At 39.9% G+C, this 19974-nt stretch overlaps 1 protein-coding gene across 1 annotated transcript in view; it reads right to left on the reverse strand.

Moving 5' to 3' along the window:
• LOC135226556 (endothelial lipase-like) overlaps positions 1-1726 on the reverse strand; it is a 49973-nt gene extending 48247 nt beyond the window's left edge. Inside the window, exon 1 of the mRNA XM_064266224.1 lies at positions 1423-1726. The gene's annotated coding sequence lies outside the window, so the exon portion shown is untranslated. The remainder of the gene's footprint in view (positions 1-1422) is intronic.
• Positions 1727-19974: the final 18248 nt, after the last annotated feature.

The following is a 19974-nucleotide window of genomic DNA, read 5'->3' on the forward strand; positions in this document are numbered from 1 at the left end:
TCTATATGTAAACTAAATTGATCTCGATGAATTTGCCGTTCACCAACTTCCCTTCAAAATCTTTCAAACCTTTGGTTACTTACTATCATTTATCAAATCATAATACACCCTGATAAGAATCGCGCTGTCCTTACACTATCACTATCTATGAAATGACGAAAAAAGTACTTCGTTGCATCCCACTGGCGTGTTCTCGCATCCCTTTTTTTCACCGAGACGAGGATTTCAATGGTTTCCCGTTATATCAACCCTAACGATGATTCGGTTGACTAAGGTCGCCAGCGACAGTTTCCTCTTCCGTCGTCTTGTCGATGGGTGACCTGGCCTTCGATACTGTTCGTTCTTAGCTTATAGACCACTTGAGTACGCGTTGCTTAAAATGACGTATACAACTGCGACGGGTTAGAAAACAGATTGTCACATGGCACATGAACAGATAGAGAAATGGATTACTAGGCGCGGTGTGTCTGCGACTGCGAAGCCCCTTCAAATGTTCTCAACAAATGGATGAACGAAAACATGTCACAATGATCAGCAACAGACAGAGTGGCTAGTTATGATGTCTGTGATAAATACATCGTCTTGGTGATGTCGCCAGTGAACGTAGTACGTGTGAAAGCAACGCGCCTTAAAAATAGCAAGAGAGATGAAAATAGTAGTAAGACGTTTTTTGTTCAAGGTTCACAAACAACTTCACGGGTTATTAAAAGCAGTGATATTTTCATCGTGAAATAAATGAGAAGATACGATGAGTCTCTGAAAGTATTCGTTATGTACGATACATTTTCGCTTAAGCATACGTAAATAAAGTTAAAAAAAAAAAAAAGAGAGGTAGATAGATATGCCTCGGTACTACAAATGAGAATATTAATTTCTAAGTAATTAAGGTCGTGTTCTTATGATATCTGATTGTCACAGTTCCTCCAAAAGTTCTCCTCAGCGTCAGTGACCCTGTGGCTACTGGCTCTTAACGGCAGACAACCCTTAATTGATCAGCCAACCGGAAACGTTTGTTGCTTGGCAATGTCAAGGTTGCTACTTGTTGCGCCAGAAAAAAAACTGTAAAATGGATCACGTTACAGATAGATACTCACTCGAATTTTCCCTCGTCAGGTGACTGCAGATTTTGCAACACGTTTTGTTTCAATGAAGTAAAATTTCTATATAATTCACTACAGTAGTCTTGACGTCATGGAAAAATTGTTATGCAAAATACTGACATATGTATGCTTCCCTTCCTTATCGACTTGTCGGATATGTTGAAATAAAAATAGCGAGAAGGTGTATTTAGCAAAGGAGACACGAATGAATGAAAAGTGTGACCAAGAGTGAAATAAAAATCACCTGACAAGTCGACAAGGCAGTACGAAGCTAAACAGTTTTCTACCAAAATAAAGAGAATGAAGAGTAGGTCTACTTTACTTCTCAAGCAAGCGAAGGAACAAATCACTCGTTCACAGAAGCTAGACGCACACTGAGCTTCTTCTTGTGGGGAATTCTCGCCAAGTGACCACTGACCTTCAGGTAGACGACGGGGCGGGCTGGAATGATTAAGTATGCGCCTGCAAGAAACAGGAAGGGCTGAGGAAGTATGACGTCACGTTTCCTTATAATCCTAATGCACTTTCTTTTTTAGAACGAATACGTATTACTTCAAGAATTCGGCAAATAACTGCTAAGGGAAAAAGAGGGAGAGAGAGCGGAGAGAAAGGTAAGGGAAAACCCCAGCAAAGTTGAGTTCTAGGAAAAGTAGCTCCCTGTTGCTTAACTTTTACTCTTGCTGACGCGCTCGAAACTGAGCTGCTCAGCTGCTCTCACTTTCTACGGAACCTTGAATCCAACTCTCTTCTTTCGGATAACCAGAATGCCTTCCGCGAGACAGGACCTGTCTGTTGGTGGGTGACCTTCTTTCCGGTCTCGCTGACGTCTTCCCCGCGGGTCTTCGGAGAATTATTTGTCATCGTGGCTTCGTGATAATATCTTGAGGCATTTGACCGAGACTGGCATAAGGCTCAGCTGTCCATACTTCCTGGTTATGGGTCCCTTCCTCGTCTCACGTAATTTCTTTTCCGTCTTCCTCCTACCCCAACCCCCACCCCTGTATCCATGACCTCGAGCTCACCTCTTCTCCCATTCATGTTTTCGTCGATGATTCAACCGACCATATTTCTTTGCATTCACTTCCTGATCTTCTTTTGTCGTTTGCATTCAACATTAAACTGTTTTTCCTATATTTAGAAAGTCATCCCTAAATCTTGGCCAAAGCTGATGCCCCCAGGACGCAGTTTCTACTTTTCTCCGCCGTCTGCCTCCCAACGATGAATTTCATGAGAAAATAAAACTGAAACTCCCACTGCTACAGATATTTTAGTAAGTCATAGTACTTCAGATTACTCAACCTACATCTGAGAAACTTCGGTATATTATTTGCATGCCTCAAGCGCCTTCCCTTACTACTGCTATTAAAGTTTTGTGCTGAATTTCATACTCTTGTTTCAAGTTTGTTCTTATATGGTGATTTATAGTTTGTGTCCCTTATTCATAAGATTGACAGAAGGTAATTCAGTCACACTCACATCCCATCTCTCTCTCTCTCTCTCCTCTCTCTCTCTCTCTCTCTCTCTCTCTCTCTCTTCTATTTGGTTGATGGCCCTGTAACAGCACACTAGACTCCTCTTCCCACATTTAATCGAGGAACGCTAGTAATCTTTCTGCTAGGCTGTTCAAAGACTGTTTCTTCACTTTAGCTACCAAGATCTGGAATTCTCCTCCTAATTCTGTTTTTCTCTGACTCATAAGCTTCCTCTTCTTAAGAGTCATATCCACTGCTTCCTTGTGGTTAAGCCACACCCTTTCCTGTCTCGTTCTCTTTCGGGTCTGAGCTAGAAAAGAGCATTTGGGGTTGCCATCGCCACCGGCCATTGCAGTTACACTGAGAAATTCAAGAGAGCAAGTCATATTCGAAGTTGCTCTCCAAATGTCTGCAGGTGAGTGAATAAACGGTTTGCTATTTATCTAACCTTAAAATTAGTCAGAAGTGAAATGAATGGATAATTAAGTCGTAGACCGACAAAAAATGAATGAATTACTAAATGAAATCATGCAATGGCTAATGACATAAAGTATTTTATGAAAAGATACTGTATAATCTAAAACTTCAGTTTTCTTTTTACGAGCCAGTTAAGCTAGCAAATTTCAACAGCCGTATTACCGGAACCCAAGTAAAGATAAAATCATAAAAGTAGCAATTGTAGCTAATACTGCAAAATGGGAGTAAGAGAAATGGTCACTGAAACAATTGAAACCTAGATAGATGTAAAAGAGTAAAGCTCTAGTCATTGGCAAAGTATAGCAAACCTATATTTACATCTGTAACAGGTTACCTCGCTGATGGATATATGACATCCCCGACTGCCCCCTACCGAATGATGTAGTGAATGAATGTGCTGTTCACCCAGATGTCGACTAACAACTGATGGGGGATGCGTCTTCTAGACCTAGTACCTGCAAACTGAAGTATACAAGTCTTATTTACCCGGCAATGACCACAGCCGTGCAACATCGTTGCGCACCTAACCGAAGATTCATTTAATGTTAGATGTAAAACCAAAATGCCCACAAAGAAAAATAAAGAAACATTCATTGACGTCCACTGCGTGTCTCTCGAACTAGATCAAGACCATTAAGTGAACTTGAAACCATAGACACGTGTCATTAGGGCTATTTCACTCCTCCACCCAAGTCTAGAAGTTGACCTTATGATAGAATCTCGGCTTACTCAACCTCTCTGCAGAGTGAGACTGGTACTAACCAGAACAAGTTGGTTTAATGCTAAATCCACGCTGCCAAAGGTGACATAATATTATCTCTGCCAAGGAGACCGGAAATTACCGTTTCTCACTTGGAAATTGGCCACGAAACTTGTAGCGCGTGTACCTGGCTGCTCTTGCCAAATCTGTAAGGTCTAGTGAAAGTTGTCAAACGTTTTCATTCTGTATCCCATCGTCAACGGCTGCGTACCTGACCATCATAAGCCAGATGGTGGGAGACTTCGCACGTCTTCCGCATGTTTCACTCTCGTAGCGTTGCCAGATAATGATTTGCCAAATTCGGCAGATTTCACCACAATATTAGCCGTATAATCTACCTTCTCGTGTGACTGCAACTTTCGGCGTTCATAGGTAATTCTGTAAGTTACTCTGTTGAAGCAATTCTTGCTAAAAAAAAAGTTTACCTGCTTGTGCATCCATCATATGTTAGTGGGGTTTCATTCGATATATAAATTTAAATATTAACTGCCTTTGGAAAGGGTGTGGCAGTGTGTATACATACATACATGCATACATATATATATATATATATATATATATATATATATATATATATATATATATATATATATATATACCATTTATTCGCTCTATCTCGGAATTAATATATTTCCATATATGTTACCCAAAGGGAAATTTTTTAGTTGATAAGAAATTCGTCGGGTCATGGACTCAAAATACGGAAACCGAGAATTCAGGACGTACAGTGATGTGCTTAACCCACAGGACTATCAAGAAGGTCTACGTTGATGCCGACTCCCAACTACAAGTCGCTGTCGAGCTCAGGTATTCGTTATTAGAGTCAGCATCAACCCACATCGACTATGATAGCATTGTAGTGTGTTTGTCAACAGGGATTTGTATATGGGAGTCGGCATCAACTTATACCTCTCTTGATGGTTCTGTGGGTTAAAGCGCGTCACTGTACATCCTGAATTCTTGGTTTCCGTGGTTCGAGTCCATGAACCAACAAATTTCTTATCAACTAAAAAATTCCCCTTCAGTTAACATTATATGACAATATATTAATTCCAAGGTAAAGCGAATTAGATATTAAAGGACATTTGCAGCTTAATGCTTGTATAAGAATCAAAGCAATGTGATAAAATTCACTTTATATATATATATATATATATATATATATATATATATATATATATATATATATATATATGTATGCATGCTAGCTGAAGTACCCGTCTTTGCTCGGGAGAGAAAGGGGTATACCATCAGTGATGACAACCCTGCCTACAGGGTGGATTATACAATCACTTTCAGAATAAATAATCACTTGGGATCATTGCAATCTTTTTCATTCGGCATAGCGTAGTTATAGGAAAAATGTTCGATTGTTAAAATGGAATAGATGGTTCAGAAGGATAAAATACAATAAGAATTGTGTTGGTCATAATACATTTACATAATACTAGCTGACCAATCCAGCGCTGCCAGGGAAAACTGAATGACAACCGATAAACTCTCTCTCACTTTTTCCATCTTTCTCCTACCTAACACACCCCCTACTGTCTCTTCCTTTCCCTCTCACTCCTTCTCTCTCCAACCTCTTTCCTCTCACTAATACCAACTCTCTCTCACTCTCTCTATCTCTCCTACCTAACACCCCTCTACTCTCTCTCTCTCTCTCTCTTGCTCTCTCTTTCGCTCTCCAACCATCACTGTCTCTTTCCCTCTTTCTTCTCACTAATACCAACTCTCTCTCTCTCTCTCTCCCAAACACCAGCTCTTCTCTGTCTCTCTCTAACCCTCCCTGTCTTTTTCCTCTTTCTTCTCCCTAACACCCCGTCTGCTGTCTCTCACTTCCTCTCCCTCTCATTCTCTCTTTGTCAACCCCCTTCTCAAACTCCACCCTCTTTAATGCCATAGATGTTTACCCTATACTATTCTTTTCCAAATGAAAAGTCCTATGTATACAGAAATAATGTATGATAAATTCGTAAAGTAACCAAGTCTACGAGCATAACCAGCCCTGTTTCACGGGCAGAACCAGCTCCGTTTCAGGGAATCCCTTCTCACCCCCACCCCCTTTGGAGGCGGGGGAGGTAGGATGAAACCCCATTATAAACCACCTTAGGGGTCCCCACTGTAACCCTGTCAAGTTTCATGACCATCGGACCAGCTGTTTGGCCGTGATTGAATGACAGACGGAGGGATGGACGGACGGACAGCCATAACGCCCATTATTATAGTAAGATGACATAAGATACATGGTATGAATATCAACTGCTATCAGTTTTAAAATGGCACGTGACACAAAATTTTTCGCTCTGCTATTAGGTGTGCAAATAAACAGATTATCGGGACTGACAACTCTAGAACACCCTACATATAGTTGACCATGTGAAAACACTGGCTCCTTCAGGCTTAGTCCTACAAACTCCAATGATTGACCTTGTGCCTTGTTAATGCTCATTGAAAAGCTTAGCTTCAAGATGAATTGATGGTGCTTGAATTCACAAGGTATATCAGATGAGATAAAAGGAATCCGGGATACAAACACATCCTCCCCACATGCTTCGCCAGTCAGAATTGCAACATCCAAGAGTCTTGCCATCATCTTCCTGCAAAAGCATGACTGGTGCGCCGACCTTGAGTTTTAAGCAGTGACCAGACCATAATGTCCACCAACCAGAGTGCCACTGCCAACATCCAATGACTTATTAAAAAAGGTTCTTGCTTCCTCGTCGCCGCTGCGTTGGACTCTTATGGTGGTTTGGAATGTTAACTTTTGTATGCTTCTCCAAAGTACGCTTATCATATAGTAGATGCAGTTAGTACTGTTGTATGGTTTTTATGAAGATCTAATTAGCCTATGTCCGAACCCTATGTTAGCATAACCTCTGTACCAAATTTCATACAGATTAGTTCACTAACGTAGACGTTCAATTGGAACATACAGACAAACAAGCAAACACATGCATTTCCCCACACACACATATATATATAATATATATATATATATATATATATATATATTATATATATATATATATATATACATAGCAGAAAACTGTTTCCGTTAGTAAGGGATGGGTCAAGAGAAAAACAAGAAAGTCATTGCCATGTGCATTCTTTATTAGTAGAATCAAAAAAGGACAGCCGTGAATGAACCAACCAACTCTCCCTTTCGTATGAACCTCTTCAGATGCTTGCACGGAAGACGCACCACCATTAGCACGTCTACCCCTTCATCGCTCACTGGCCTATATTATAAAAGCAGATCTCTTTTGAATGTCTATCGCTATTTCAATATCGTCCTCTGCTCCATAGCCTACGACAAATCTCGCTAAAATTCTCTTAGGTCTCAGGAGATTGCCGAATCACTCAAAGCTACTTTTTCTCCAGTCATTTCACGTGACGAAACCACTTAAGAATTTTGTCATTTACCTTTTAAACTTTGCAACTTATCTTGTATCTTTGTTGTATCCATACAATTCTTACTCTGCATATCTTTTGCAAAGAATCCATCTCAAGAGCTTCCACATTTTTCCTCTCTTGAATTCACATTCGACGCAACACTCGGCAGCCACCTCGCGCATCACAATTCTTGCATCCGGGACCCTGCTCCCTTTCTTGCTTCGCTTGCTCAGAGATTCACCTCTCCTCTCGCCATTGCCTCTCATTGACTGCCAAATACCTGTAAGAATCATTCTCATCTAATAGTCCACCAGTCTTGCTACAATATATTGTCCTAATTTTTTGGCTTCTATTTGCATTCGAAATTTTAACTCACTAATATTCGTTATCAGTTGGCTTCGCTTACAAATGCTTTCAAACTTCCACCTGTCATTGAAATTCTTCCCCAATATTTCCCAATTTTTCTGAATTATCTACAAACATGTGCCATCTCCATCTCATGCTCCACACAGTTACACACTCAATTTAAATCTTTGTCATTATCTTTTGCCAGGTCTATGTATGTTTAAACTTTCCATAGAACTGTTCTAACTACTTTATAGCAAAATAAACTGCACTTTGTCTGAGCCCTCGTTGCTCTTTCCTTGTAAGTTCTTTTGTAATCTATCTTATTTCTACACCAGATTCCTACTATATGCTTTCCAGGTATATTTCATAGGCATCATAAATTTGTCTAATGAAATCATTGAATCACATTTCTAGGCTCACTGGGATCGCTCGAAGGATTTTCTTAGATGAGTGGTGAAACTTGAGGCAAGGAAAAATTAAAGTAATTTGAAAAGAAAAAGGCAGAAAAACTCGGAGCTTTAACCGATAAGACGTTGTAAAAAATACTGACTGCCCTCTGCAATGTGTCAGATAAGGCACGCTGTAAAGAACAAAACAATCAAGGGAGCCGTTTCAAAGACATATCCCACCTACTACTACTAATACTACTACTACTACTACTACTACTACCGATACCCTCGTAAAGGGTACCAGAATGTCATTACAGTATTAATGCTTGTCCTTATAAGTATTAAAGACACCTTCTTAACATTTCTTTTCATACAAAGGAACAGTGATCTAAATAAGCCTTCTAATACAAACTTTCCCTCATGCAGGCTTTCTTTAAATATTTCGGTCAGCAACTCAGTCAGACTTTCATCTTCGTATCATAGCATCTCAGTGGCAATCCCATTAACTCCAGACTGTAAAGTTTTCAGCCTTTCAAGTGCTCCCGGGAAGTCCTTAGCAGGTACTTACTTCCATAGGGATTCTAGGTTTGCATACCTCGCTCCCGTAATATTTTGACCCACTCATATTTTATCCTCTAAATTCAGCAACTGTTCACAATAAATTAGTTCATTCATTTATTTTTACCTCATTGATTAACCTTTTCAACGCCCATTCATTTTCCAAAGGAACAATTTATTGTTCTCAAAATCTTCTTCAAATGTTCATTAAAAATCTTTTATTCATTTATTATGACCTTCAACTTATTCATCTTGTATACCTCAAATGATCATCTCTCTTGTTCTGCAGTGACGCTTCTTTTGTTTTTCCTTCTCTGAACCTCTCACTTGACACTCCAACCATTTACAAAATGAAGATGCTGGAATCTGCTATCATCAATCAAACCAACAATATGAATCTGTCAGGAAGTCACTGGAAATCAGATGACATCTACGAGTTCATCCTTAAGACCTCTTCTCAAGCATGTGTTCAAGAACACACGAACCACCGAACGAGTCACCGGACGGGAGTTAATTCGGCCAGAAGACACCAGGGAATAGTTTAATTTCCATCTTTACTGGGTCACTAATAGAGATATACTGCCACAACTATATATGCTCTTGTAAGAAATCCTATGCCCATATTTTACCAGTGATCAGAAGCACAGAAGGAAATGCTCGAAATATATGGTTGTAACGTTGAAATAGTGCTTTTTATGGGTTTATATATATATATATATATATATATATATATATATATATATATATTATATATATATATATATATATATATATATATATATATAAAGGTTTTTTGCCACGAAGGAAAAAATGAAAAAGCGAGATAGCCAAGTACTTTCGGTCCTGTTCGGACCCTTTACTGAGGCAAACTGATTTTACAGAGAACAACATAGTCAAAAGAAAGCTTAATATACAAACTGACACTACAGATTAGCAAGCAATTGCTAGATCTAATGATTATGTTTCAAGAAATTTACTGGAATCGGCAATTATACAAATCACTAATAAAAACAACCTAAATCTTAGTCTGGGAATGTACCATTTGGACCCATATATTTGTAAGATGTTTATGAAGGACCTTAAAATAAATGAACAACTAATAAATTAGTCCCACATTTGTAATAGTTATTATTTTCTTTCTTTCTCTCTCTCTCTTCTCTCTCTCTCTCTCTTCCTCTCCTCTCTCTCTCTCTCTCTCTCTCTCTCTTTCTCTCTCTCTCTCTTTCTCTCTCTGGTTCGATATTTTCTCTCCCTCATTCTCTTGCTCGATATATATATATATTTATATTTTCTTTTGTCTTTTCATTAATAATAATTTTTTTGGGGAAAATTTTTGTAAAAATTCATGATATTAAATTGTATATGCTCCCGTGTTTTTTCAAATTGTACTGTTTTCTGGGAAAATCGCTTGTTTACTGCGTGTATCCTTCAAGGTGTGGCTTCCCTCAGGCGACTCCTCCCTTCTGTAGAGTGAAAATCGCCCTTATTGCTTGCTAATCTGTAGTGTCAGTTTGTATATTAAGCTTTCTTTTGACTATGTTGTTCTCTGTAAAATCAGTTTGCCTCAGTAAAGGGTCCGAACAGGACCGAAAGTACTTGGCTATCTCGCTTTTTCATTTTTTCCTTCGTGGCAAAAAACCTTTATATATACATAGCATCACGTTTTATATACTTCGTGATCAGTTATTCATATATATATATCTGAAACCGGGTCACTGGTTGATCGGGAAGTAGGATAAAGCTCGCTGATATGTTAGACAGCAGTGTGCCCAGAAAAATCCTCAAGTGCTGAAGTCCTTAGGTTAAAAATTCTTTTATGTGTGAATCAGTTGGTAGGTCTCTTGCCTTCAACTTGAGGGACTGGGTTCTACCCCAATGCTGTGGCGGGATCAAGCAAAGCAACAAAGCAAGCAATCTTCCCACAGTTACCTTAGTTGTACCGGCTGCCAAATAGTTCCCCCAGCAACACTTTCCCATTTACGTTACTAATTATGTGAAGGACAATTGGTTTACCGAACAAAGAACATACAAAACACAAACACATGTACTCACCTCAGATTCTAGATATTCAGGGCTAGGCTGTGCTGTCTGCTGGATATAGGGTTGTCGAGACACAACAACCGCCGAGAATTTCACTACCCGAGATGACAAACACCAAAACCGTACAATAACTAAAAAAAACAACACCCCAATCACCACGCAAACAACCACCAACAGCTCAAAACCAACACGACAAATCATACGCCAACTCCAACCCAGCACAACAAACCACAAACACCAACACTCCCCAACCGCCAACACACAGACACAAAAATGCACAACCAACCTCTTCAACTTCAACACAACCAGACAGACACGTGCACAACAACTTTACAATACCAAAATCAATCAAATCACAGAATATTACTGAGCCTCAATGGATAAAACCGCTGCCAAACCAACTGTTTAGTACCGACTCTACGACTTCACTGACTTCCTCACTTCTTATGACTCTCATAACAGACGCTCGCCACTGATATACTCAGCAATCACCACAACAGACAATACCCACACACTTACTTCCGTCATCAAACCATTTCCAGTTATCCCTTCACCAATTTTGCTCTCTCTCTCTCTCTCTCTCTCTCTCTCTCTCTCTCTCTCTCTCTCTCTCTCTCTCTCTCTCTCTCTCTCTCTCTTTCACGCAACCCTCGAAGACGTTGTCTAATTTAAATTACCATTATCACACCTCCATAATGAAAGTCAGAAATTTATAGATATATATAATTATGTATAATTATATATACGTATACATATATCTATATATATATATATTATATATATATATATATATCTAATATATATATATATTTGTAGAATCTTCTGTTCCTTTTTACCAGATGCATGTGAAATTGTAACAGCCACATGCCCTCTTAACTTCTCAAATTCTTTGTTCTTGTTTTCTTTTGAAACACTTGTCACTACAAAGCCTTGAGCTCTAACTTCAAAGAAATTTGAAGAAACCATGAAGTCTGGTAGTGGGAAACAAACCCGCGATACCATAATCATGATGAAATCAACTTGCCGACCTTCACGTGGTCAGGTCGGCAACTTGACCTCGTCGTGATTATGGTATCGTGGGTTTGTTTCCCGCTACCGGACATCATGATTTATTCAAACTTCTTTGAAATTGGAGCATCAAGGCATTGTAATGACAAGTGTATCCAAAATAAAAAGAGCTAAGAATTTGAGAACTTGGGAGGGCATTGCGGCTATTGCAATTTCATATATATATATATATTATCTATATATATAGTATATATCCTTTAGAGAATCTATACGGATATTATATATAGTGCATTTATTTCTCACCCATTGCCTAACTAATGGTCACCATTCCAAGGAAAAAATTTTGCATGTTAAACCGCTGAGTTCTAATACCTTTATAGGATGTAATAATTTCCACAAGTTCAAGTCAGTCAGCATCTCAGCCTTACCCCCTTTGATCTCCTTATCATATCCCTTTATCCTATCTTTCAGACATTGCCATTTGTTGCGACTTTTAATGACTGTAATTATGGTAAATTGGGAGGAAACTTCAACTCCTTAATCATTTTGTAGCCTTTCTAATCTATTTCCACCTCTTAGTTACTTAGATGAATGGACATCCCTAGCCTTGGATATTAAATTAGGTTCTCTCTGACAGGACTCTACCCCCTGTGAAGAAAAGATAAGAAATGACAGAAACCCTTGTTAATTGTCATTAACAAGCTCAGTAAAACTGTCACTTGGGCTGCAAGTGTTCATTCAATATCTGACGCAACTTGTCCAAGAGCACAGCACGCCACCATTGTATTGGTTTGACCCTCCATGATCCCATCTTCATCAAACTTGGTGCCTTCCCAACGAAGCCCTAATAGCCAATAGGCAGTGTCAAATGCCCTAGGTGCCACCCTAACTGTATTGGAGGTCTGTAATTCAGACCAAGCACCCTTGATAGAAACTAACTTTGGCTAAGCAATACACTTGCATTCTATATGAATTGTTAATAATGCTGACTGCAGCTTGCCTGAACTGTCCTGAATACAAGCCGTTGTTCATCCACCTACATTAGTCATTTATGTTTGTATGGGCCTTCATCACTTTCTTTGAGTGCTTACCACCCTCAAAGAGGCTTCTTTAACGTTGCAATCTTCCCATTGCTGTCTTAGCAGGTAACTGGAGACCCCTATCTACCAACCAACGTGACCCACCTGATGATGTCCGGAGGCCACCATGTTCAGAGGACAGAGCAATCATGAGAGAAAGCTATTCTGGGTTTTTTCTCTGAGACTTCCATAACCCGATGTGTCCTTTGATTCACAACCGTTTTATCAATGCAGTTCGTAACAGACTATTATATTGTAGAAAAGCCATGAGTAGAGGCATTGTCAACAAACTTACTCATTTATTCAGGCGAACAAACACAGAGGTCACAACACAATCACTTGTTTGTTGACAGATGGAAATATTGATATAAATTGATACAGAAGACATGACTGAAGCTATTGTACAAATGGCTAAAATGTTGACGTTATGATGCATATCATAATGACAATACATTTAACATGACAACAATATGAATGAAAATATATGTATAAAAGATCTGTGATGTATGCTGTGTTTCTTGTTTCCACATGTTTGGTGTGCGGAAATGTTGTGAGGAGATCAGTTGGCCAGGTGAGATGAAGGTGTCTGGGGTCCACATGGGACCCTACAGGACTCCTCCCCTTGGAAAACCTAGGGTTGTACTTCAGTGTCCAGGAGGTATGCTGGCTTTAGTCCTGCCATCCACCATCATCTGGTAATCTTTGTGTCATCTCTGGATGATACAGTATAGTCCCAAGTAAGCTAGGGAGGGAGGGGCTCTGTGTGCATCTACCAGCTTGAACACATTTTGCGTTCTACAGTTCGTAGGGCATGTACACTTTTCTGGTCATGTGGTAGGTTGTCTTAGCTGGCATTACCTGTTCTAATGCTTTACAGGTGTCAGATAGGGATGTTGGGCTTGGCTGATTTTGAAAGATATCTGCCGGCAATGTTACTGCTTTGCCATATAGTGCTTCACTGGTGATGCATTAAATGCTGTGGGTGGTGTCGTTCTCAGGCCCAGTAAAACCCAAGGTAACTCCTTTCTCCAGCTCCCTACCTTGACGTCTGGTGGTGAGTAATGCTTTTAAGGACCAGTGTAGCCTTTTGATGATGCCATTAGCTTCTGGGTTGCAGGCCATCGTGTGTACTTTCTTTGTCCCCAAACTATCTGGGAGGGTGTTCCATAAAGTGGGCATGGAGTTGGCCCCCCTATCGCTCATGATGATCTGTAGGACTCCATGTCTGCTGACCCATCTAATGAGAGCTTTCACGCAACTCTCCACTGCCTTTTGCCATACCGGTATTGCTTCGGGCAACCTATTATTTCTGTCAGTGACGGTAAACAGGTATCTATACCCCTTGGAGGGAGCTAGGGGTCCTGGTATGTCGACCTCTCATACAGTTTTTTATATCCTTTTTTATTCCCTACCAGATGTACCACACTGCTGAGATTCAGGGGGTTAACCGGACTGGTGGGTGTGACAGGTTGTGGGTAAGTGTGAAGGCTTTTCTTCTGAGGCCTTCTTGCAGGTAGGGGCAAGGGCGTCTGGTACTTGTTTCGCAGGCAATGAATGTCTCTCCATTGTTGATTGACAGGTCACTCCATGTAAAGGCAGGATTGTCCAACCACAGTGCTGTAGGTCCACGTCGTATTTTCTTTGCACATCTGCTATTTTGAGATAGGCTATCCCAGGCTGGATGGTGTTGAGGCAGTTTTACAATAGTGCATCTGCCACAGTGTTTGCTGAACCCTCAAGTATGTGATGGTGCAGGAGTGTTCAGCTTTTGCTGATAGGTGATGCTGTTGTCGTGCTGACCATTGAACATGCATCTACTGTCTTTATGAAGGCTTGCACCAAAGGTTGATGGTCTGTTTACCTGACGAACTATTATCCCTCAAGCATGTGGCAGAAGTGGCAGTTGGCTTTGTGGCCTGCTGGGTGCGCTCTGTGTCATAAGTAGAATATTTCTGTTCTGCTGTCGTTAACTTCTTGCTGAAGAAAGCCAGTTGACAATGACCATCATCTGTGCCCTGCTCAAGTTCGGCACTCATCGCTGTATTACTTGCATCCATCATCAAAATGAGGAACCTAAGGGGTAAATGAAAAATTAATGTGGTTGTGGAGATTAATTATTGCTTGTTTTGCTGAAAGAAATGCATTGTCTTGATATTGTGACAAATTTAATTTTTTCTGTTTTCCTTGTAGACATTTATAGATTGGACTCATGATTTTGGTAAAATTAGGGATAAATCTCTGGTAATAGTTGATTAGTCCTGAAAATTCTTGTACTGCCTGAATCGTATTTGGTTTTGTTTTTGGGAAGTCAGTGATTGCTTTTATTTTCTCTGGTATGGGTTCAATACCGTCTGGTCTTACTTGATGTCCCAGGAATTCCACCATTTTCTTTGCCCATTCGCATTTGTCTTCCATTATTATGAGTCCAATTTCTTTAAGTATTTGTAGTACTCTTTTGACATTCTTAAGATGCTGCTTGAGGTTGGGGCTAAATATGTAGGCCACACAAAAGGGAAGGTTGCCTTGTAGTTTGTCCATCAGTCTTTGGAAGGTTGCCCTGCATTGTGAAGTCCGAAACAGCTGTAGTTGAACATATAAGTGCCAAAGGGGGTTATGATCGCATTCTTCTCTATAGTATCTTCCTTTGCTACCGTAACTTGGAAGTATCTTTTCAGTGGGTCTATTTTGGTGAAGATCTTTGCTCCGTTCATTTAGTTGGTTACATCTGCTATGTTCAGCAATCAGTAATGTGACACTTCATTTTGACATTTAGTCGCTAATAGGCACAAGTGTGAGTGGATCAGGGGGCCTTCCATTTCTATGAGGAAGTGGATGTTGTGTTTTTCTGGTTTGGTTAAGTCATGCTGCAGGTCATCTTTGAAAACCTCTTGGTAGTCTTGCAGAAGTCATCATATTTCTGGTGGTGAGGTAGCTGCAGAAATGGGGCATCTTTGTCATCTCTTCTGTTGCAGGGACAGTGTGGTGGTGGTTTGTCTGCATGGCTGTTGATAATATAATGTCAGAATTATTTTCGGGATCAGTTGTTTTGATACTACGTCCACTAGCAGGTTGTGTGCATTTAGGAATTCTGCTCTTAAAAGTGCTATCATTACATGTGCAGTGATGAAGGTCCAACTGTAGTCTTTTCCACTGAATGACACGTTCATATCCAGTTTTCTGTACATCTTGAGTGGTGCTCCACTGGCAGTGGATACGTGGAGGTTGGTGGGTGGAGCGGGGTTGAGTCGTTCATGTGGACTGGCTGGCACAAATGTCCTGTATGCTCTGGTGTCGATGAAGAATTCTGTGTCTGACCTTTTGTCCCTGACAAAAAAACATGTGGAGCCCCTACTCTCTTGTCTGGAAAAAAGCAGTGAGCAGGCGCAGTTACTCTTATTAGGCAACCGATCTGTTCACTGCTGATATTTAGTTGACTGGATCGTGGGTGTGACCCTCTTGTATGTTTTTTCTGAAAACAGGTAGCATTTGACACATTTGCAACCCTTCTTCCCCAACTGCCAATGGAAGTAACACATTCCCTCTGGTGGTTTGTCTTTCTTCTGTCTGGTCTTTCCTTTGATGAATTGCTTGAGAAGTTTCATTTGTGGATGGGGCAGCTGGTCCCTCTGGGTCGCTGTTGGATTCCATGTCAGTTGACTGCTGGGCCCATCATGGTGTTGCTACTGGTGGTGGTAGCTGTGTGGGCTCCACCATCTTGAGGGCAATGTGCACTGCATTGACCAATTTCAGGAATTCTTCGATTGCATGATGGAGGCATTGGGCATGGCTGCCACTGTTTGATGGGATAGTTTTGTGAGGAGGACCTCTCTCATAAAGTCTCCTGTGGCTGTCTTCACATTGTTGAGGAATTTCTTGGCCCCTAGGGAGGGTGGCATGCTGAAGGATGACTTCAGCTGGGCCTTCAGCAATTTGTAGGTGACAGGGCTTGAGGGTCTGTGAGATATCCTGCATTTGCTCGATAATGTTGTCTGGCAGGAATTCTAGGAATACTAGCGTCTGCTTTGCATGCTGAGGAGGTCATTTTCTCCAATCGGAAGATTGTCTCCACCCTGAAGAACTAAGCATCTGGGTTGTGGAGCGTGAATTGAGGCAGACGTATGGAGGCAGCGACAATGGTCTCGTTGGGGAGGCTGGCATTGTTGGGGTGGGCTGGGTCAGTTATTTTCGTGGTCACCAATGTTGCAAAAGAATGAGTAAGAGGATTCATCTACAAACATACTTATTTATTCAGGCAACGAGCGGAAATGTAGCGCTTGACATTTGGCGAACAAAAACAGGCGTCACAACACAATCATTTGCATTTGTTGACAGATGGAAATATACATTTAAACTAATGCACAAGACACTACATGACAATAATGTGAGTGAAAATATATGTATAAAAGATGCGTGATGTATGCTGTGTTTCTGTGTCCACCCATCTGTTGCGTGGAGACGTTATTGTGAGGAGATTAGTTAGCTGGCCAGGTGAGATGAAGGTGTGTGGGGTCCACGTGGAACTCTACAGTATAATCTTACTTTCGTGTGTAAATTCGGCATATTCCAAATCTTATCCAGCCTTCCTTTGTTTGATTTGCCTTTGTTACTCTCTCAATAAATTTCAACCTAAAAGAACTGGCACTGCATAGCATTGTTCCTAATTATTTGAAAGATTTAATCTCATTAATCCTTTCCCCAAAAACATTGTTTCATCTCTTTTTACATACTCTGTCCTCTTTACTTGTTCTTAGAGCTGTCGTGAGTTCCATTCTTTAAGCAAACTACTTCAATTCCGTGGCGTTTTGCTGATCGAAATAGCATCAACTGTGTATTCTAGCAATTACATCAAGTTTTTAGTCCCATTTTTCATCATAACATTTATGAGAAGGGTAAACAACATAGGTGACACAACGTTATCCTGACCACCTATTTAATTCCAATTATCTTTACAGAATCAGTGGAAATGCCACAATAATGCAAGTCTTCCGTAATATTATTCTGTACGCAGGCAAACTCCTTCTCGTAATCTACGAAGACAATAGAAAGATTTTTTTTATAGTTCAATACACTTCTGCACAATGTGTCTTAATACATTTGATCTATGCAACTCCAGCCCTTTTTAAAACCAGCTTGTTTATCTCCAGGCCTTTTATCAACTTCTTTCTCCACCTAGTGAGAATAAGCATAACTGAATATATTCAGAAAGAATGTTGTAACTATTGGCCTCTCTAATTACCAGTTAGTCAGGTGACTGAATAATTCCCACTCATCAGGTTTTTTTTCTTCATTCCATATTCTACAAAGCAGTCTAATCAGTACACAAGGAGCCATTCCATTTTTAGCTAAAATCGTCTCTGCAGTAATTCCATTGCAGCCCAGTCTTTTCTGGTTCCTTAATTTCTTTATTACTGATTCCACTTAAAAACCGGCGAATTCATACATCAGTACATTCAGGTCTTCTTCAGCATTTGGCATGGCAGTCATATTATAATCTCCGTATCATGAGCTCCCAAAAATGTTCTGCCAAGCATGGTCTTTCTTCTTAGTCTGGAGTTATTACTGATCCATCCCTCCCTCTGGCAGGTATTTTCCTCCTTTTCTTATAATTAATGGATCTTTCATTAATAATTCTTTGGGCTACCCTAACACTAACACCATTCCCTGAATATATGCTTCCTCAGCATCATCTGTTACTTTTTCCTGATAGTCTCGCGTATCTCATTTTGCATTTCGTTTTCCTGGATTTTTTTTGCTTTTGACTATTTTTATGGTGTTCCAGGTCTCATCAAAATTCGTGTTTTAGTAGACTGATACACATTCCTGATGTTAGTCAGTCTTCTGTCATAGTCGCACCTCCTCATATATTGTTTCTGGAATATATATATCTATTTGATATTTAGTTGAGAAAGTCTCCGGATGTTCATCTTCAAGAAACTGTATTGTACAAAACCTAAAACACTCTGTTAACATTTTTGCCTTGTGTATTTGATTATATCTTGGTATGGCAACGACAAGCTGATAATCACTGAAGAAAATTGACTTAAAGTACTTATTCCTCAGCACTACTTTACTCTCTCGGTTAGTGGCTGTGAGATCTATCTGGCTTCTTTGACTGTCATCTGAAGATATCTAAGCGAAATGCACTTCGATGTCCTCATGGTAGAAAAGAGTATCTCAAATAACAAGATTATTATCATCACTAAAAGTAATAAATTGCACCTCATTTTTGTTTGCAGTCTCTCCGAGGCCTTCCTCGCCTGTTTAATCCTCCTCACCTTCATTAATCCTATCAACGTTTGCCTTTATTTCAACAACAACAGCTCCCATATCCCTTTTTGGTATTTCTTTGCTTTTCGGATTGTTCATTTTTTGTGTATATTTCACTGTTTTGACTTAAACCTTGCAAGCAACAATTTACTGCTCGTTGCTCTCCAGTCATCCAGTGTCTTTTCTATATTTGGTGCTGTGATCATTCCTATTCCTTTTTTTATATTCCACTCGATCTTCCTGAAGGAATATGCAATTTACCCCTTCACAATATCTCTCCCATTCCTGTGCACCGTATTTTACAAACAGCCAAGATGGTCCAGACCATCTCTCTTGAATGCCTCTTCCATATGCCACACACGTACCTCTTATTCCTAGATTCTAATATGTAAATTTCTTGAGTGGAGTCTACTCAAGTAATTCTTCAGGGGGAATGCAATTTATTTATCTATAAGAGCCCTCACTGAGTGCGCCTCCTTATTCCTTAGTATTGAGCATCAGATGCCGAACCACGATAAAAGTGGCTTTGCGGAGGGCCTGGCTGTTTACTCATTTATGTTGCAGCCTCATGGAAGTTGTAAGTAGGTCATGGCAAAACATCAGTTAAAATACGAATTCTATTCCAGCTAAATGAAAGAACTCTATAAAGCTTGTTTCCTAATTCTGAAGGACACAGAGTAAATCATTCACGTTCTATTTCATTTTGGTGCACACGAGTTCTTTTCCAGACTCTATATTCATTCTCACACCAGATGAGAGTTGTTCCAAGGAGGGTCAAGTGAACTTAATCTTACTTTGAATTATATATGTGGCAATCATAGTTCACCTCATTATTTAAAGAATGCAGTTGCCTGAAGAACTTCTACTGAATTAGAGTCTCGTTCGTCTACGTGATATCCGTAATTATATCACAATCACATTGTGTCCACACGCTTCTGATAGGAGGAATCTATTGTAATATCAATCGTACATACATTAGGTTCCTATCTGATTGTTATTGTAGCATAAGTCATCATCAGTAGGTGCTCTTTCGTGGAAATGAAATTTTTGTTTTGGTGTTAATTTCGTTATTGACTACTT

Source organism: Macrobrachium nipponense, chromosome 14 (assembly GCF_015104395.2).
Source record: "Macrobrachium nipponense isolate FS-2020 chromosome 14, ASM1510439v2, whole genome shotgun sequence".
NCBI lineage: Eukaryota > Metazoa > Arthropoda > Malacostraca > Decapoda > Palaemonidae > Macrobrachium > Macrobrachium nipponense.